The 18,891-nt window shown below is 39.4% G+C and overlaps 1 protein-coding gene and 1 pseudogene across 1 annotated transcript in view; one reads left to right on the forward strand and one right to left on the reverse strand.

The window, feature by feature from the left end:
• Plekha8 (pleckstrin homology domain containing A8) overlaps nt 1-18,891 on the forward strand; it is a 97,328-nt gene that overhangs the window by 70,608 nt on the left and 7,829 nt on the right. The window lies entirely within an intron of this gene.
• On the reverse strand, nt 5,696-6,375 carry LOC134472508 (proteasome assembly chaperone 2-like; annotated as a pseudogene).

The raw sequence follows: 18,891 nt of genomic DNA on the forward strand, positions 1-18,891 counted from the left end.
ATACAGGGAGCACCGTTTATTATTAATGTGTGTGTAGTTGAGGACTTAGAAATGCTGCTCGGTTTGTCTGAGGTGGGGGACAGAGCTTAGGAGAGGCGAAACAGACAGTGATGGGAACCGGACAGGTCATGCTGTGGCTCACTAGGTGTTTGGGGGTGGGGGGGTTGTGCAAGGTGTTTGTTTTGTTTTCTCTTTTCCAAAAGATAAAGGTTTTGACAAGTTGCCCAGGTTGGCCTCAGACCTTGGATCCTCCCACCTCAGCTGCCTGAGTAGCTGAGATGACAGCTGTGTGTCCACGTGCCATGCTAGGGCCCACATCTTTACTGCTGTGCTCTGTGTCTCTGCCTCTGCTGTGTTGTAGCTGTAAGAGAAAGCAGAGACTTTGGAATCAGAAAAATGGGACCAAGGGGAGGCCCAATCCCAACCCTCTTCCCCTCACTGTGGGGCTTTAAGCATGTTAGCTAACTTCTTTGAGCTTCATTTTCTCCTTTGTAAACTGAAATGCGAGTTGAGCAACCCTTGTCTGAAAATATGAAATCCAAAATGCTCCAAGATCTGAAACTTTTTGAGTTCTAACATGCCACAAATGAAAAATTTCTCCCCTGCCCTCACACAGCAGATCACAAAGTATAGTCCTGCGCTAAAAATGTATAAAATTACCTTCATGCTATATGTATAAGATATAAATAAGACAAATAAATTTTGTGTTTGGACTTGTATCTGCATCCCTACATATTTCACTGTGTATACACAACTATTCCAAAAAGAAAAAGAAAAACAAAAACAAAACCACTGAAATCTAACATTTCTGGTGCCAAACATTTTGGATAAAGGATACTCAACCTGTAATGAGATTGTACACCCTGCTCCTAAGAGTTTTACAAGAACAGAATGAGGCCATATGTGTAAGTCACCAGGCATGTTGCCTGCCCCAGACTGCAACGCGTGGTGTGATCATCATGGCCCACTTTCCAGGCTCCCCAAGCTCAGCTGACTGCCACATGCAGTGGGTGCCCGGCCCCACGCATCCTGCCTGGGGTGTGAGCACTAACAGGGAATGTGTCTTGCTAGTTGATCGCACAGCACATAGATGAGACCTAGATTCTAGTCCTGTGCTTATCATTTACAATGCAGCTCTCTTTTTGCTAATTTTTGACCCCATCATCATTTGTTTCCTTGACCATTTCCTCATCAAGAAGAGGTGGCCTGGTTACCAGTAGGTCTGAGATGACCACACTGGGAGCACCCAGCACTGTGCCCGTCACATGGGAAGTACTAATTAAACTGACAGCGGAGGGGCGAGGAGAGGCCAGTCCGTGTTTTTGATGCGTAGCTGACTCCTCTCTGCTTACCCCAAGTGCACCTACACACAAAGGAAATGACATCATCTTTAGACCGTTCATAAATGTCACCATTTATTCTGTATTCATAGCTTTTTCTAAGTTCCTTTTAGCCGTTTGATTTAATCTGCCAAATATTCAGGATTGGAGAAAGAGTAGTTTCTATCATTAAAAAATTACTGAAATATCTCAAATTTCAGACTGATAAATCTAATCTCACACCAAAATAGAATTCTCTATCTAATATAGCTCCTTACCAGTTTCTTATTTTAAGGTAGTTCTGTTAGCAGACATGTGATCATAACAGGCAAAACAGCAAACATAAACAAATACTGGGTGAATCCCCAGGTCGGATGATTTATAGACAAAGAAGTGAATTAGAAACACTCCCTGCTCTCCAGGAATTTGCAGTCTAGTAACAGGCATTAGACATGTGCTATACAACAGAATGTAAGATGTATGCACTAAGTCTGGGGACCCAGACAGGGAATATGTCCTGTTAGTTGAGAGCATAGCATAAAAGGTCCCTGAAGGAGGTGGCAGCAGACTTATGCATAAGGAGTAGGACCAGTTAGACTCTCTGGACTGCAAAGGACCAAACCTTAGCAACTATTTATCAGCTGGGCCTCCTGGATGTTTGTAAACACTATTCATTTACCAAGTACACATTCTTTTCAACCACACATGGAACACTGGCCATGGTAAGCCATGTGCTGGCCCATAAAACAAGTCTGAAATTGCTGACCTACGGAAGGCTTGTGGATAGAGGAGAGTGGCTGCAGTGTAATTCTTCAATCTCTAAATTCCCACAGGAAAGAGAAAGAGCAACCAGGCTGGGGATTTAGCTCAGCGCATAAGCACCTGCCTTGCAAGCGCGTGGTTGTGAGTTTGATCCCTGGTAACAAAAAACAAAAAAAAAGAGAGAGAGACAGAGCAACCATAAAATAAAATCAAGAATTCACAAACAACTTTTACTATAAAACCAAGTATTTTATCTCTAAGGCAATAGCAAGTTACCACAAACGACGTGGCTTTAAACAAGAGAAATTTATTCCCTCACAGGCCGGGAGTCTGAAATCAAGGTGTGGGCAGATCCATCTCCCTTAAAGGCTCCAGGGAGAAAGGACCCCTTACCTCTTTTTATATTCTGCTGATGGGAACAATCCTTAGTGTTCCTGGTTTATGCCAGCATAACACTAATCTCTGCCTCCATCTTTGCATGACCATCTTCTCCCTGTATCTCCAAGTCTGTTTCTCATAAGGCCACCCCTTATTGCATTTAGCAACCCCTCCAATTCATTATGACCTAATCTTAGTTTGATTACATCTGTAAAGACCATTATTTCTAAATAAGAACACATTCTGGGCACAGACCTGAGGATTTAAAGATAGCTTTTTGAAAGACAATTCAAGTCACAGGGTTTGGTATCATTACAATAATGACTATTCTCCAGATGGTAAGGTAAGATAAGATAAGATAAGATAAGATAAGATAAGTGTCTGCTCTTGGCACTTCTATTCATTACTAAAGTTGAGGACATACATTGCCAGTTCAGAAAGACAAGAAAAAAACAAAATACACAAACAGAAAAGAAACAAAAACACTTTTATTTGCTTTAATGGTATGTGAAGAAAGCCCTATGGATTGTACAAAGACTACTACAGCTAATAGATGAATTTATAATGTTTACAAAATCAGGATTGGGGACTTAGCTCAGTGGTTTAAGTGCTTGCCTGGCAAACATGAGGTCATGAGTTCAATCCCTGGTACTAAAGAAAAAAAAAAAGATCAATGCAGAAAAATAATTTTTAAAAAACATATTAGTAAGAAACAACTAAAAAATGAAATTTGAGAAACATTGTCATTTATGACAACATGATCTGTTTTGGTCTGTTTGGTTTACAATCTGAATGGCTTATAAAAATCAATAAAAATTGATTTCTTATACCTATGAAGTCTAGAAATTTTGCTATCAGGGTACCAGTATGGTCGGGTTCTGGTGAGGGTCTCTTCCAACTTGCAGATGGCTGTCATCTCTCTATGTTGTCACATAGAGGAAAGAATAAACAAGCTTCCGCAGGCCCCTTTAAAAAGAGCATTAACTCTGTTCATAAGCATTCTTCCATTGTGACCCAATCACCTCCCCAAGGTCCTTGCTTTTAACCCATCACATGAGGATTAGGATTTCAACATAAGAAACTAGAAGAAACAACTATTCAAACCATGGCAAAATCCATAAAGTCATGGAAAAATTAATAAAACATGTACAAAACCCTTACACTGAAAAGTTACAAAGCATTTCTGAGACTAGTCAAGATGACCTAAAGTAAAGCTTATAAGATAAAACACATGTGTAGGTTAGAAGATCTAATATTGATGAGTTGACAGTTCTTCCCCAATTAATCTCAAGATTCAATGCAAATCAAACCCAATCAAAATACCAGCAGGTAAGTGTGACACCAAAGGTTAGCAGCAAAAGGAAAAATAAGTACTTGGACCTCATAAAAATTAAAAACTTTGTTACATCAAAGGGCATTATCAAGTCAGGCCTGGTGTTGCATACCTCAAATCTCAGCACTCTGGAGGCTGAGGCTCTGGACCAAAAGTGAGCTCAAGGCCAGCCTGAACTGCATAGTGAGACCCTGTCTCAAAAAGATTTTAAAAAAGTGGGGGGGGGGGTAATTACCAAGAAAATGATGGAGAAAATATTTGCAAATCATGTCTCACAAGAAACTTCTATCCAGAATAAAAAGAACTCTTAACAATTCAATGACCAAAAGAGCATGATTTCAAAATGACAGAAGAAAGTAGACATTCTCCAATAAGAATATACAAATGGAGAGCAATTACATGGAAAGATGCCCCGTATCATTAGTGATTAGGGAAATGCAGACTAAATCAATGACATACCACTTCATACCATGATGATAATTTTTAAGCACAGAAAATAAATATTTAGTGAGGATGTGAGGAACTGGAACCCTTGCGTGTTGCTGGTGGGAATGTGAAGTGGAACAGCTGCTGTACCAGTGGTTTGATTAGCATGTGGAGGGCCCTGAGTTCTATTCTCAGCACTCACCACAGAAAAACATAAACAGAGAATTACTGCATGACTCAGAAATTCCGCTCCTAGTATAGACCCAAAGGAATCAAAAGCAGAGACTTGCACAGATACTCGCATGCCAGAATTAGCGCCATTATTTGCAATAGCCAAAAGGTAGAAACAGCCAAGAGTCTTGCAGCAGATGAACGGATAAACAAAACATCACTTATACAATAGAATATTATATGGCAATAGAAAAAATGAAGTCCTGATGTGTGCTACAATGTGGATGCACCTTGAAAACATTGTATCAAAGGAAGTAAGCCAGATACAAAAGGACACAGAGGAAATGAGTCCACTTAGATGAAATAGCTAAAATAGGCACATGTAAAGAGACAGAAACTGAGTGATTACCAGGGACTGGAGGAAAGAGGAGTGGGGATTTATTGTGTAACATTTACAGAATTTCTGATGGAAAAATGAAAATATTCCAGAACTCAGTTTTGGTGATGTTCATGCAGCATTGTGAATGTACATTTAGCCACCGAATTATTCACTTAAAAATGATGAAAATGCAAATTTTATCTTATGTATATCTTACTGTAATTTAAAAAAATTAATAATGTAATAAAACAGTACCTACTTACCCAAGGTGGATACATTCCAAGACTCCCTGTGCTTGCCTGAAAGTGCAGACAGTACTGAACCATACCTATGCTGCTTATTGTATCCTTTACATATATAACTATATTAACGTTTAATTTATAAATTAGGCGTGGAAAGATACTAACCACAGTGTCTAGTAAAAGAACAATTGTGTACTGTAATGTTACATGAATGTAGCCTCTCAGAGTAGCTTATTGTACAATGCTTGTTTTTGTTTTTTTTCTTATTGTGATGATGTGAGTTGTGACTTTTTGTTTGTTTGTTCGTTTGTTTGCTGTTTGTTTTCGAGACAGAGTCTCATTATGTACTTCAGGCTGGCCTTGAACTCAGTCATTTCTCCTGCCGCAGCTTCCCAAATGCTGGGATTATAGACATAAGCGACCACATCTGGCTGTGAGTTGATTTTGTTTAACCTAGGTAATAAAATTTGATTGTGTGAATTTTACATTTGTTGTATTTGATGAAAGGCATGAAAAGTGACCTTTCATTAATCCATTTTTATTTGACATTTTCTATAAAAAGTATCTATTTCCTAATACATTCTTGGGTAGTACAGGCTATTTAACAGTTGTGTTGGTATTAAGTGTCTCAGGACGAGAGATCTAAAACTGAAAAACAGATCAAAAAGTGCAGAGAAAAAAACTGCTAGAGAGTACACTCCAAGAGCTCAGTGTTTCCCATGGCAAGGCAGCCGATGCAGGTCCTCACTCTGTGGCTTGATAATCTGCGGCCACTCATTGAGGCACTCAAGCTCCAAGGGTCGGGAGTGACCCCTTCAGAAACAAATTTCAGCAGAACCCCCGTTTGCATTTCTTTAAAAACAGTTTGCATCATTAAAGAGTGCTTTTGTGATCTTTCCTCCTAGAATCCGATAGAGTAAACAGTCCCACTCATTTCAGGGATGCATGGAAGGTTTTTGTTTTTGTTTTTTGTGTGTGTTTTCTTGCTAGTTCAGGCTCTTTATTTTATTCTGAACACTTTTTTGCATAGAATGGGTAAGCAGATACCAGAAATGAGTGCCACAAAGCTATAGGTCCTGTCTGTAGTTTGAGCAACTGCTGGAAAAAGTGGTTTTTTACCTAGGAAAAGACTGTTCTACAGAATGACTTGGATTTGTACTTAATAAAAGTGGATCTTAAATGGAGAGCTGCTGTCTTAAAGGCAAAGAATATAATTCAGCACATTTATCCTGAGTTCAGTTGCATTTTCTTCTCCTGCCACCTATGGATTGTTTCCAACTATAGGCCCCAGTCAGCATAGAAGTGGCCAATCTTAGACATGTTCAGTGTAGAAATCATCAGATCTTTGGAAATGTTGATCAGCATTTCCAAAGAATACCGTGGGCAGCAGCAGAACACTAGCGTGGTCAGTCACAGTGGAGAAAGGATGGTGTGAGCAGAGGAGGACAAGGCCTTGGGGAACACACCCTGGGTGCCTGTGAGCTGACTGTAACTGTACAGCTGTCTTTAGGATGGCCCAGGTGCCAGCATCAGTACTCTTGCATTTGGGGGCCATTATTAAGTAAAATCAGGGAATAGATGATAGATAGATAGATAGATAGATAGATAGATAGATAAGATAGATAGATGATAGCTGTATTACTGCATCTGGATTCATATGACTACATATGATTACATATGTCGCTGTTGCCTAATATATTATATTGTATTTGTTTCTTATATCATTAAAAGTCATTTAAAAGCAACCGAGGAAACACTTCCATCTTCAGCTAGTTAAGGATAAATGAGAAGCATTTCTCTGTATCCTGAAACCTAGAAATAGAAAAGACCTATGCTAAGAGCCCTACAGTCCTACTTTATTTTATACCACTGATAGACGCCTTATGTTTAAAGAAGATAATGTTGTGTCTGTTCCACGGAGATGATTTTCATTGACTATTCTGAGTCACTTGTATTTCTGGTTGCCAATTTGCTGCAAACCTTAAATACTTGGACACTCCCCTGTTCTAGCATTCTTGGTGGAAATTGCTCTCTCAGGGAAGCTCGGAATGTCTGAAGCAGTCCTCCAGCACAGCTGCTGTACACAGGCTGTGAGAACTGAACAGCGAGTCTTTCGGCAGGCAGTCTAAAGTTGACCTGAAACCAAGGCTGGGAATGACAAGTATGCCATCTGGAATGGCACCCCTCCTTCCCTCCTTTTAAAAGGATTTTGGTTTCAAAAAAAATGGGCATTGTGTTTCACTTGGTCTTGCAAATGTCAGTCTAACTTTGCCACAGCCTTACCACCTGCCCTACACCATTGGTGCCCCAGGTGACATAACGCTTGAGGAAGGCAGATTAAACATTTGAGAAGAGAAAGTCCTGGAAGTTGTGAGAAGCAGGCAGGATTGGAGCATAGAAAGCATTCTTGGGAGACAGATTCTCAGCCCAGAGCCATCACCCAGCATGATGGAGTGGTAATGTGCACATTTCCTGGAAGATGCCCCGTAGCCCTCCCCAGTTGTCGGCACTGTTCACTGTCTCAGTCAAATGGATAGCAGTTCAAAGTTAGGCTCTTTTAAAAAAAAATTCTTAATAAAAACTTTTTATTATGGAAATTAAGTTCTTACCTTTTTTTTTTTTTTTTTTTTTTTTTTTTTTTTTTGAGACAGGGTCTTGCCATGTACTGCAGGCTGGCCTTGAACTCACTATGTACCCCAGGTTGGCCTCAAACTCGCAACAATCCTCCTGCTTCAGTCTCCTGAGTACTGAAATTACAGTCATGCACCACTACGCTCCAGCCAGAAGTTAGGTTCTTGAGACTCAAGTTAGTTCCAAATTAGGTTCTTAAAGTTTACAATAGAAACAATAGTTTAAAATGTCAATGTGAGGTCACAATGACTGGGGATGAAATGGGGCACATCACATCTGTGTTGGGTGTGAGCTTGAACTAAGAGCTTCCCCTGCCAAGATACCCAGGGAGCCCTGAGATACCGTTATGGAAAGGAAAAAATGCACGAGAGTATCCTACATTGAGTGAAACTTAAAATGTCAGAGAAACGTGAAAATGCCTGAGTTTATCTGAAGCGTATTTGATTATTTTCCTGCTATCAGGTTGAATGAGGACTCAAAAGGAACATTAAATTGTATTACAAGAAAATAAAATTCAACCGCTCACCTGTTTGAATTTGTGACCTGTGAAACTTTTCCCCATCAAACCAGGAGGGGCCCAAAGGGCTTTTATTGTAACTATATAGGTGGGCATTTCAGGGGACCCCGTGGGAAAATATAAGGGGTCAGCTCTCTCAGGAAGGACTCACTGAGGGAAGGGTTGGACAGCCAGCGAGGTCTTTCTTGACCTCATTGCTACGTCCTTCTGCACATCTTCTTCCCTCTTCCAAAGTTCTGCTTTCTCAACTTCTGCGACCACATGCCGGAATATAGTGGTGTCAGATCTAAGCTATCTGACCTGGGTCTAGCCACGTACTGATTTTAACCGTCTGTCTCTTGACCCTGTTTACAGAATTATTGGGCAAGACCCTGATTTGTCCACTTCAGCTCCATTGCTCTCTCCCTCTGTTTAACCAACAGTGACCTGAGGGGCATCAATATGACTGCTTGTGTACCTGTCATCTCAGGTCAGGACACAGTGACCAGGGAACTGGAAATAGTTATGAGCTGGGAAGGCACCCCAAAGATGATGAGTCTCAGGCTCTGTGGGGCTGGTGTGCACTTTTTCCATCAGGAAGACTAATGTCAGTAATCTCCCTACTTCCAACTGAAGGTCAAGGAAGCTAACATGAAGTGACTTCTCTCCATGGACCAGACATCACCGGAAGTGACCCAGGTTATCTTAGCACGTTCTGAAAATGATCCCAAGAGCTGGGCTTTTCATTTTCTAGCTTTATTAATAAAGAAATTGATGCTCACAGAAGTTTAATCTCAACAGCAGTAAGTGGCCAAGCTCAGAACTGAACTCAGACTGTACTAGGGCTGCTGTCGGGGAAAGAGCTATTATTAACATTGAGATAATGTCTGAGTGCTGTGCATTACATTCTCAGCTATTAATAAACTGCCTGGACAGTATTCCCAAGTGGTAAATGCTCAGCATTGGAAGTCTCATTAATAAGAGCGCCCACCCTGCCACGGCAGGCAGTCTTATCATCACAGAGTGCTCAGCTCACATTAATCCAGCAAACACCTCTGAAAAGTGGCACCCATCTGCCTTAAGAGGTTTCTGCCAAGACACATTTTATTAAAAATGAAAAGGGAGATGAACACAGAAGCTGATACCTGCTTTAGCTGTGACTGACCTTCAGCCACCTTTCAGTGCAGTGGGTTAGAGCTTCCACGGCTTCCCTCTCACTTCATGGCGAGGTGTGAATTTGCCAGCTTAGAACCTGTTGTCACCATCTTTGGATGTGTTTATGTGCTCTGATCTTCTGACCTCCTGAGCTAAATATAGCTCTTTTTGGAACAGAGCTGATACACAAAGCTCAGACTCTTTGTAAAGAGGGATTTGTTAACGATTTAGTAACAATTAATCATCAACTGTATTCCTAGCCCTGAGAGCATTAATCCTCTCAGGTACAACCCAGGCTTCAGAGAGCAGAAATTTCTTTTCTATGCCATCCAAAAGCTAAGAACCTAGTCATTAGGAAAGTTCAAACTAAAGCCATAATGAACTATCTCTTTATACTCACTGTAATGGCTATAATTAGGAAGAAAAACCCAAACAGACAATAACAAGTGCTGGTAGGGTGCAGAAAAATTGGAACCTTCGTGCATTATTGGTGAGAATGTAAAATGATGCAGCTGCCGTGGAAAACAGTCTGGCACTTCCTCGATCAGTTAAACATAGAATTACCATATGGCCCAGTGATTCCACTCCTGGGTGTATACCCACATGGAAAGCAGGCGTTCAATTGAAAGCTCATACCTAAATGATCATAGCAGCACTGTTCCCAACAGACAAAAGATTGGAATAACTTAATACCTACCAAGAGATGAATGGATAAACAACATGCGGTATATCTGTACAATGAAATACTATTTAGCCATAAGAAAGAAGCAATGCTACATGCTACAGCATGGGTGAACCTGAAAAATATTACGTAAGTGAAAGAAGCCAGCCACAAGTGGTCACATATTATATGATTGCACTTACATAAAGCATGTAGAAAAGGTAAATCCACAAAAGAAGAAGAAGGAAGAATAGGACAGGACTACGGAATGGAGATGGAGTTCCCGTTTAGGGTGATGAAAATGTTGCAGAACTAGATAGTGGTGAAGGTTACACAACACTGTAAATGTGCTAAATGTCACTGATTATTAACTTTACATGTATTTTACTATAGGTAATAAAAAGTATTTTAAACATTTCATAAGAATTTTAAAAATTATCTCTGTAGAAATCACCAGCACTTCCCTTTATCCTACAGCTATATAAGTGAACAGAAGAACTTAAAAACTGTTTCGATCTTTCAAGAGTTCTTTAAAAATTTTTAGGAGAAAGTCTTTTTACTCAAATTCCTAGGTTGTGCATACTCTAGCTCCTTATTCCTGGAAAGTTTTGTGGTTCTAGTGTATCTCACAAAATTTTTTTTTAATTTAATCTGACTCCTCCAAGATAAGATTTCTGGATTTTTCTTTATCAAAGCCAATTGTGGTACATTTTGTGATCAACGTGTTTTATCTTTGTGGAAACCCTGAAGCAAAGATGCAGTAACAAAACCAAGAGATGTGTACCAGGATTAGACTAGGAAGCAGAAGGCAGGGATCGCACAAAAATGTATCTATCTTCTCCTTTTTGTCAGGTCTGCTTCTCCTTTGACCCATCCATGTTTCTTTTTCCTTCTATGAGAGGCTGGTCAGAAGTCAGTGGTTCAGGACCAAGAGAGGGCCTGGCATAGTCAAAGGGACAAAGAATGTAGTTTATGGATGTCTCTTCCTTTACATGAAAAATGAGTCACCTGCATTCATTTGTGACTTTTAATCTTTGTTTCTCAGCCCAGAGATACATTTTGGAGGAGGCACTGTTTAAATTTCTGAATCAATAAACAAGCAAGGTCAAAGGTCCAGTGTTAGCTAACTGTTGTAAGCAGGGACAATGGTGGCATTGTCAGGGTAAGTCTGTCCTGTTTGCTGAGTGCTCAGACTTTGCTGGCCAAGGCCTCATGCTGCTTCAAGCCAGTGTGTTCAAGCTCCCTCCCTCTAGTTTGCTATGATTACCATTAAGAACTGAGGAAGTCAGTGTCTGAGAGACCTGTAGGGAAAGCCAATATACTTTGATTTGTACAGTGTATACACATGGCCCCCAGTTTATATGCAAAAGCAATCCACAGTTGGTAGAAGTCATGCTTCCTGGGCTAGTGGCTAGTGCTATGCAGTCTGATCAATCTCCTCTCTGTCTCTCTGTCTCTGTCTCTCTCTGTCTCTGTCTCTCTCTCTCTCTCTCTCTCTCTCTCTCTCTCTCTCTCTCTCTCTCTCTCTCTCCCTCTCTCTCCTGGACAGCAGCTGCAGCTTCCAATGAGCCCCACAATCACTGGAGGAAGCCACTGGTGTGCTACATTGTGCTGTGCTGTTAATAAGGGTGTCTGGAGGGTTAGGTGGATGAAATACTTTTTTGACTTAAGTGTAATTTCCATTTACCATGTGTTTCTTTGGAAGTAACTGCTTCATAGGAAACTTCTATACAAAGAAATCCAAGAGCTATGATCAAAGAGGTAAGAATATCAGTGCAAAACTGTAGATTCTGCCTGGGCATCTATTGTTTCAGATGGCCTTTCTTCAAAAAGGTAGAAGCAGAACACAATGGCTTGGGAGCTTCTGTGGAACTGATCCACCTGGCTACTCTAATTAGGTTCAGACAAGAAATACCATCAGATCTACATGTGTCATCACTCCCAAGTCTGCATAAATCATGCAAGACCCTAAAACTGTATTTGTGTTATGTTTTTGGCTGCACTTCCCACTGTGCTCTCCCCGACTTTGTCTCTTAAATAGATTTACTGGGGCTCATGTTCAGCTTCCTCTACAATATTAATCCACTCCCTCCCAAGACATTTGATGTTGTTGCTTTAAAATCATAGATGTCTTTCTCAAAGGCTTAACAAGTTCTTTCTTTGTGGTATGACCTGGAACTTGAGTGTATAGAAAGATTATTCTAACAGTTGACATTAATGTCACTTGGAGTATCTTCTCAACCCAGTACTGTACCCCCTCTCGCTGAAAGCAGCCCCATTTCCACAAGGCACCATGTTGGTGATCGATGACTCCTCCATCCCAGCCAGGAATGGAAACCTGATTGGGGTGAATTCAGACACGTATGCCTGCCTGTCAGCTGGGGTGAAGGCTACGGGCACTGCTGAGCAGAGGCTGCCATCGTGGAAAACTACTCTCATTCCTATGTCTGGAGAAGTAGAAAAAGAGGAAGTTTAAAGAGAAGAGGAGAACTTAGGAGTACATTAAGGAATATATTTTAAAAGATCTGGCTAGAAAGGGAGATGGAGGAAGGGAGGTATGTAAAATAAAAAGAAAATAATAGTTTCTGATCATTTTCCAGTTCCCAATTCTTGGTTCTCCTATCGCCCATATCTTGGGGCTCTCTGAGATATTCAATATTTGTATACAAAGTTTCCCTAACTTATTTCCCCGTATAGTAACTTAAATGAGTTTCTATTATTGAAAACCAGAGCACCTTCTACTAAGACACCTAGAAACTACTTCTAGTTGGTTCTGAGTGCTGGAACAGAGTGAACCTTAATTTCCTCAGAATTAATAAAATACCACTATAGACATTTAGATCAGCAATCATCTAATCCTGTGGTGGCGAACCTATGGCACACATGCTGCAGTGGGCTACTTGTTACCACTGAAAGCTCTAGAAGGTTCGTCTTCACTGATAATCCTACTCATTTCATAGTTGAAGCAGTGGTGCCTGAGAAGGTCATGATTTGCCCCAAGTTACACAGGAGATGGCAGGGCAGGGCAGGTCTTTTGAACCTTTATTCTCTGCACTAAACAAGACTATCTGACACAAAAATTTTTAGCATCACATTCAATTCACAGGATGTATTAGGTCCACTGATTGGGATCCCTGATTAAACACAAGGATAGACAGGAAATGCTGGCTGAGCATTCTGAGTATCACAGTCCTCTGTTTAACCCCAAGGGTGAGGTTTAGATTCAAAGAGAGCTAATTAAGGACTTTTTAGGATGAATAATCAGAAACTGGAGAACAGAATATGAATCTCTCATTTTTTGAGCTCTGAGTCGCCAAGTATCTCATGGGTTTATAGTTTCTTGGGGCTGTCTTTTCAGTATGAGGAGGTGACCTGCTAAAGAATGGGCCCACACAGAGGAAAGCAGAACCAAAAGGTAGAGATGGAGACCCAGTCATTTCACCTGAGCACCAGATGCATTCACGCCTGAAGTTGTGTAATTCATGAATTTCTCAGTCATTAACTCAGTGCACTTAATTTTTAAAATTTACATACATAGTTTGTTAACCTTCTAGTATAGTTATCTCTCCTAACAGCAAGAGATTGGCTCCAGGATTCCTATGGATACCAAAAATCCATGAATACTCAAGACCTTTATACAAAATGACACAATATTTGCACTTAATATATATAATCCTCTTATAGTTTAAATCATCCCTTTAGTTTACAAAGTCTAATACAATGTACATGCTATGTAAATATCTATTATACTGTATTATTTAGTGAAAATGGTCAAAACAGATGCATTTTCCCCCAATTTTTTAGATATAATAGCTAGATTTATTGAGTTTTTTTCTACTTGTGAACCCCAGTGGTCTGAATTCCATAACCACAATGCTACACTATACTGTTATATTTTTATTTTTTAATTTTAAAAATTTTATTAGCGGACTTCTGGAAGAACATGGCAGATAGATAACAGCAGCCACGGAGGCTCTCTGAGATACCCTGCTTAAAATCCAGGAATGGTGCGGTAGGAGGAGTCCTAAGCAAGGGGAGATACACCCTGCCAACCCAGGAATGAACTAAGCTAAGAGAAACCAACTGGAAATCCAATCCTGGTGCTATAACAGGAGCAGATAAAATCTCAGCACGGAAAGCTAGAACCCGCGCCACTGGAAGCCGAGATTTGAATTTCCTGCTGCTGCTGCTGCTGCATCTAAATCTGCAGGGCAGGGAGAGAGACGTGTGAAAGCTCTGAGAGCCGGAATCTGCAAACGGAGTTGAGAGCAGGACTAGCAGGGAGCCCTACATCGACTTGCGGTGAGTGAGCGGAACGGGGACCCTTTCATAGAGTAGGAGGCTCCAGCAAAGACATACCGGGACCAGGCAGACTTGCTGGAACAGAACGCTGCAGTGACATTAGCTGCATATTCCCCTCTCAAGCGGGATTGGTGGGGAGTGCCTGGCCTGCATGATGCTGCTGATTAAGACCCAGTAGGCTAGCCCAAACCAGGTCCCAGTACCTGGAGATGCACCCTAGCGGTGAAGCCTTTGGTAGGCTGACCTGGAGGAACGGGCCAAGCAGAGGCTGCCCAGGTCTGTGTCTCCTTAGTACACTGCAGTGGGCGGGAACACCTAGCCAGTGCAATTCAAACAAACTGTAACCGACAAAGAGAAAAAAATTGGGCCTCCTACATTTGCTTGTATGGAAGGAACAAAAGTATGGGAAGAGGAAGCAACAAGAAAGGGTCCTCAGTCCCCAATCCTGAGAACACTGATCCAGGAAAGGGAAATGCAAAGGAAGACAGAAAACATGCAGTATCAGACACAGCACCAATAGACATAAAGCGGTATCTCCAGAGCCTCATAGACGAGTTTAAGAATGAAGTATTTAACGAAATAAAGCAATATATAAGTAGAATAGTTAGAGAAATGCTAAGCACCGCCCAAGAAAAAAACAGATGGTGGAATGGAAGAACAGAAAAAAGGGGAGAATTGTTTGGTGGAGAAAATAGAGAAAACATAGAATACGTGAAGCAGGTTCAAAGAGATTACCAGGAAACTAAAAACTCTACCAAAAGCTGGCATAACAGCTTGAAAGAAACTAAGGATAGATTATCTGAATTGGAGGGTAGATTTGTAATATGGGAGCAGGAAATGAAAAACTTCTTAAAAATAACAAGAAAAAAAAACCAGCAATAATACAAAGGCTAGAAGATGATAAGAGGATCTATAACTTAAGAATTAAGAACATAAAAGAAGAACTAGGGACACAAACAAATGGACTACCAAAGCTATTCACAGAAATAATCCAAGTGAATTTCCCTAATTTAGCAAATAGTAAAGATGCTCAGATGTATGAGGCATACAGGACCCCAGCCACCTACAACCCAAACAGAGCTACACTCAGGCATATAATAATCAAAATTCCAGAAATCCAATATAAGAACAGAATACTAAAAGCCATCAGAGACAAGAAACAGATCACTTACAAGGGAACACCCATCAGAATTACAGCAGACTTCTCGGCAAAAACTATCAAATCATGAAGCATGTGGGGGGAACTAATTCAAGCTTTGAAAGATAATAACCTCCAGCCAAGATACTGCACAACTGTCCCTAGAAATTGATGGAAAAACAAGGTGCTTCCAGGATAAAAAGGAACTAGGGGAATTTGCAACCACCAATTCAACTCTACAGATAATACTGCAGGATATTCTAAAAAAGGAAAATACCAAGACTTCAGAAACAGTGGCAGAGAGGCCACAATGAATGGAGCAGAAAGCGAAATGAAGAAGACAAACTGACAACAAACAACAGAAAAAGAGCTCAACAGAAATGAGGCAGAGAAGATTGGATGGTAGGAACAGCTATTTTGGAGAAAACAAGATATCATAATAGTACTGATTTAGTATCATCTTGTTTTGCAGTCGCATCAAGCTTTTATTCTTCTGTCTCCATCGGTCTTAACAGGTTGTATCTTATTTGATTTTATTATATGTGATAATATAAGCAAAAACTTTTGTAGACAAGGAGATTATACAGAAACCATTGTTCATTTTCTGACAGTTGATTCTAAATACCCTGTAATACTGTCATTCTCTTGAATGGTTTTACATTGTCTTGATATGTTTGGTGCTACAGTATACAAAATTATACTCAAAGATTTCAAGGAAAGAGACACTCTGGTAACTACTTTTATGTCAGGATATCTTGTGGTGAAACACTATTTTACTTAAATTGTTATGCTTTGACTTGTGCTGGTTTGTTGTCATGCCCTCTTTTATCTCAATCTCCTTTTTTAAAAATTATTTACTTTTTTATTTTTATCTTTTTAATTAAGGGAAAAATAAAAAAAGCAGGATACATTATAGTAACCCACTTTGATTTCCTATTAACTTGATTTGAAACCCTGCATAGCCCTCACCATCTTGCTTTGACTGATTTTCCTCTATTCTGCTTTGCTTGATAGTACCAAGTTCAAAAGTATAGGCAAAACTGTGAAGACAGTAAGATTCATTATGACACCCATCTCGCTTGACTATTATCTTCTTTTAAAGTCCTGTAATATCTCCAGTGTTTTGGTTTTATTCTTTACTGTTTTGTTCAATTTTATTATAACTGATGATATAGGCAATTCTTTTTAAGATAGCAAGAGGCAGTATGGTAACCATTGTTGATCACCTAGTATTTTGTTTTTACATTATCTATTATGCCCATCCTTTTGATTTGACTGACACTGTTCTGTTATGGCACATTTGGTTTTACTGTCTTCAAAAAAAGTAATAAGAACTGTGGGAGTAATAAAACCCAAAATGTGTGATTGTCATTGTACAAAAGAAAGGAAAAGAAAGTGCTCTAAAGAATATAACTGCATATATATTTAAGAGTATAAGATAGATAACCATATTACTGAGTTTTGTTGGATCACTGAACAAAACTGTTTCCAGTCTCACTGTTTGAAAGTCCACTTTATATGCTTTAATTTTGTAACTTGAACAACTATTTCTAAGATAACAATATGTAATCTATTAACTAGTGATTTCCTACTGTTTATGTTTTCTGAAATTTTGTATAACTTGTACCCTTTTTCTATTTTTTTCTTTTTCTCCTTAAATAAGATAAATAAATAAATAACAATAAAAATAAATTTATTAGCATATGTTTGCAGTAAATAATGATTACACTTATCTTGGGGATCACAAACATACATATAACATCTTGATTCCTTTTTCCCTCTTCCCCCACACTCCTCTTTAAACAATTTTTTGGCCAGTCTCATATTCATTTATTTATTTTAAAAGTCCTTGTCAAGTTAATTATGGTAAGTACAGATTAACAGCCAGACCAGTAGTCCAAAAAAATGCAAAACAAATAACATAGTTATCCTAAATCAAGGTACACGTTTAGATGTTAGATTGCAATACCTTTTTCTCTTTTTTTTCCTATTGTCTGTCTTTTATTTTGCACCTGTATTGTGTTTCTCATATGAGAGAAACCATGTGATATTTCTATGCTCATGTGTCTGATTTACTTCACTTAATATTATGGTCTCAAGGTGCACCCATTTTCCTGTAGTGACTCAGGTTTATTCTTCTTTACGGTAGAGTAGCACTCATGGTGTGTAAAGGCCACGTTTCCATTATCCAGTCATCTGTTGATGGACATAGAGGCTGCTTTCAGACTTAGCTATTTTGAACTGTGCTGCTATAAACATGTACATGTATATATTACTGTAACTCGTCTAACTCTTTTAGGAAGATACTTAGCAGGGGAATAGCTGAGTCAAATGGAATTTTTATTTATTTTTGGGAAATCTCCATACTGCTCTCCAAGTGGTCGTACCAGTTTACACTCCACCAACAATGAAAAAGGTGCTCATACAGACAGTCTGTCCAACATCTGTTATCGATTGATTTCTCCTTTTGTCTGGAGTCCAGCTTCTTACCCACTATACCATACTTTCTTCTTTTTTATTTTATTCTTTTATTTCTTGATGATAACCATTCTTTTTGGCCTGAGATGGAATCTGTGTCATTTTAACTTACATTTCTTAAATATCCAGTGATGTTGAACAATTTTTTATATATTTATTGCCCATTTGTATTTTTTCATTGGAGAGTTATATAATTTATTTCAGATATCCATTTTTGATTGGGTCTTTAAAATCTGGGCATAATCTAATTCTTTTAAGTTTTTTACATAGTCTTGATATTAGTCCTTTGAAGAGTAGCTGGCAAAATTTTTTCCCAATATACAGGTTTTCTCTGCACTGTTAGCACTTTCCTCTGGTGTGCAGAAGCTTTTTAATTTGGTGTGATCCCATTTGTTGATTGGTGGTATCATCCTTGTGCACCTGGATTTCTGTTCAGAATGTCTTTGCCTCCACCTGTGTCTTCAAGAGTTTTATTTTGTCTTAAGATACTTAGGATTTTAGGGCTGGGAATTTAGCTCAGTGGCACAAGCATCTGCCTGGCAAGTGCAAGGTCATGAGTTCAATCCCCAGTACATAAAAAGAAAAAAAAGAAAGAAAGAAAAGATGCTTAAGATTTTATCTTAAATACCTAAGATTAAGTATTTCTGTTTTGGTATTTAGACTTTTGATCTATTTTGATTTTTGTTTAATGCATGGTGAGAGACATGGGTTTAACTTCAAACTTTATCATGTAAATAACCAGTTTTCCCAGCACCATTTGTTAGAGGCTATGCTTTCTCGAGAAAAAAAGTATTTGGTCCTTTTGTCAAAGATAAGGTAGCTGAGGATCAAGGCTTGTATCAAGATGCTCCTGTAATGGGTTGGGGATCTAGCTCAGCGGCAAAAGTGCCTTCCTTGCAAGTGCGTGGTCATGAGCTTGATCCCCGGTACCAAAAAAATAAAAGCAACAACAACAAAAAGATGCTCCTGTAAAACCTCATGTTTTCATAGATGGGGCTTTTTAGAAGTGGCTGGATTTAG

Source organism: Cavia porcellus, unplaced genomic scaffold (assembly GCF_034190915.1).
Source record: "Cavia porcellus strain 051 isolate PalLab524CR breed Dunkin Hartley unplaced genomic scaffold, mCavPor4.1 scaffold_2, whole genome shotgun sequence".
Lineage (NCBI taxonomy): Eukaryota > Metazoa > Chordata > Mammalia > Rodentia > Caviidae > Cavia > Cavia porcellus.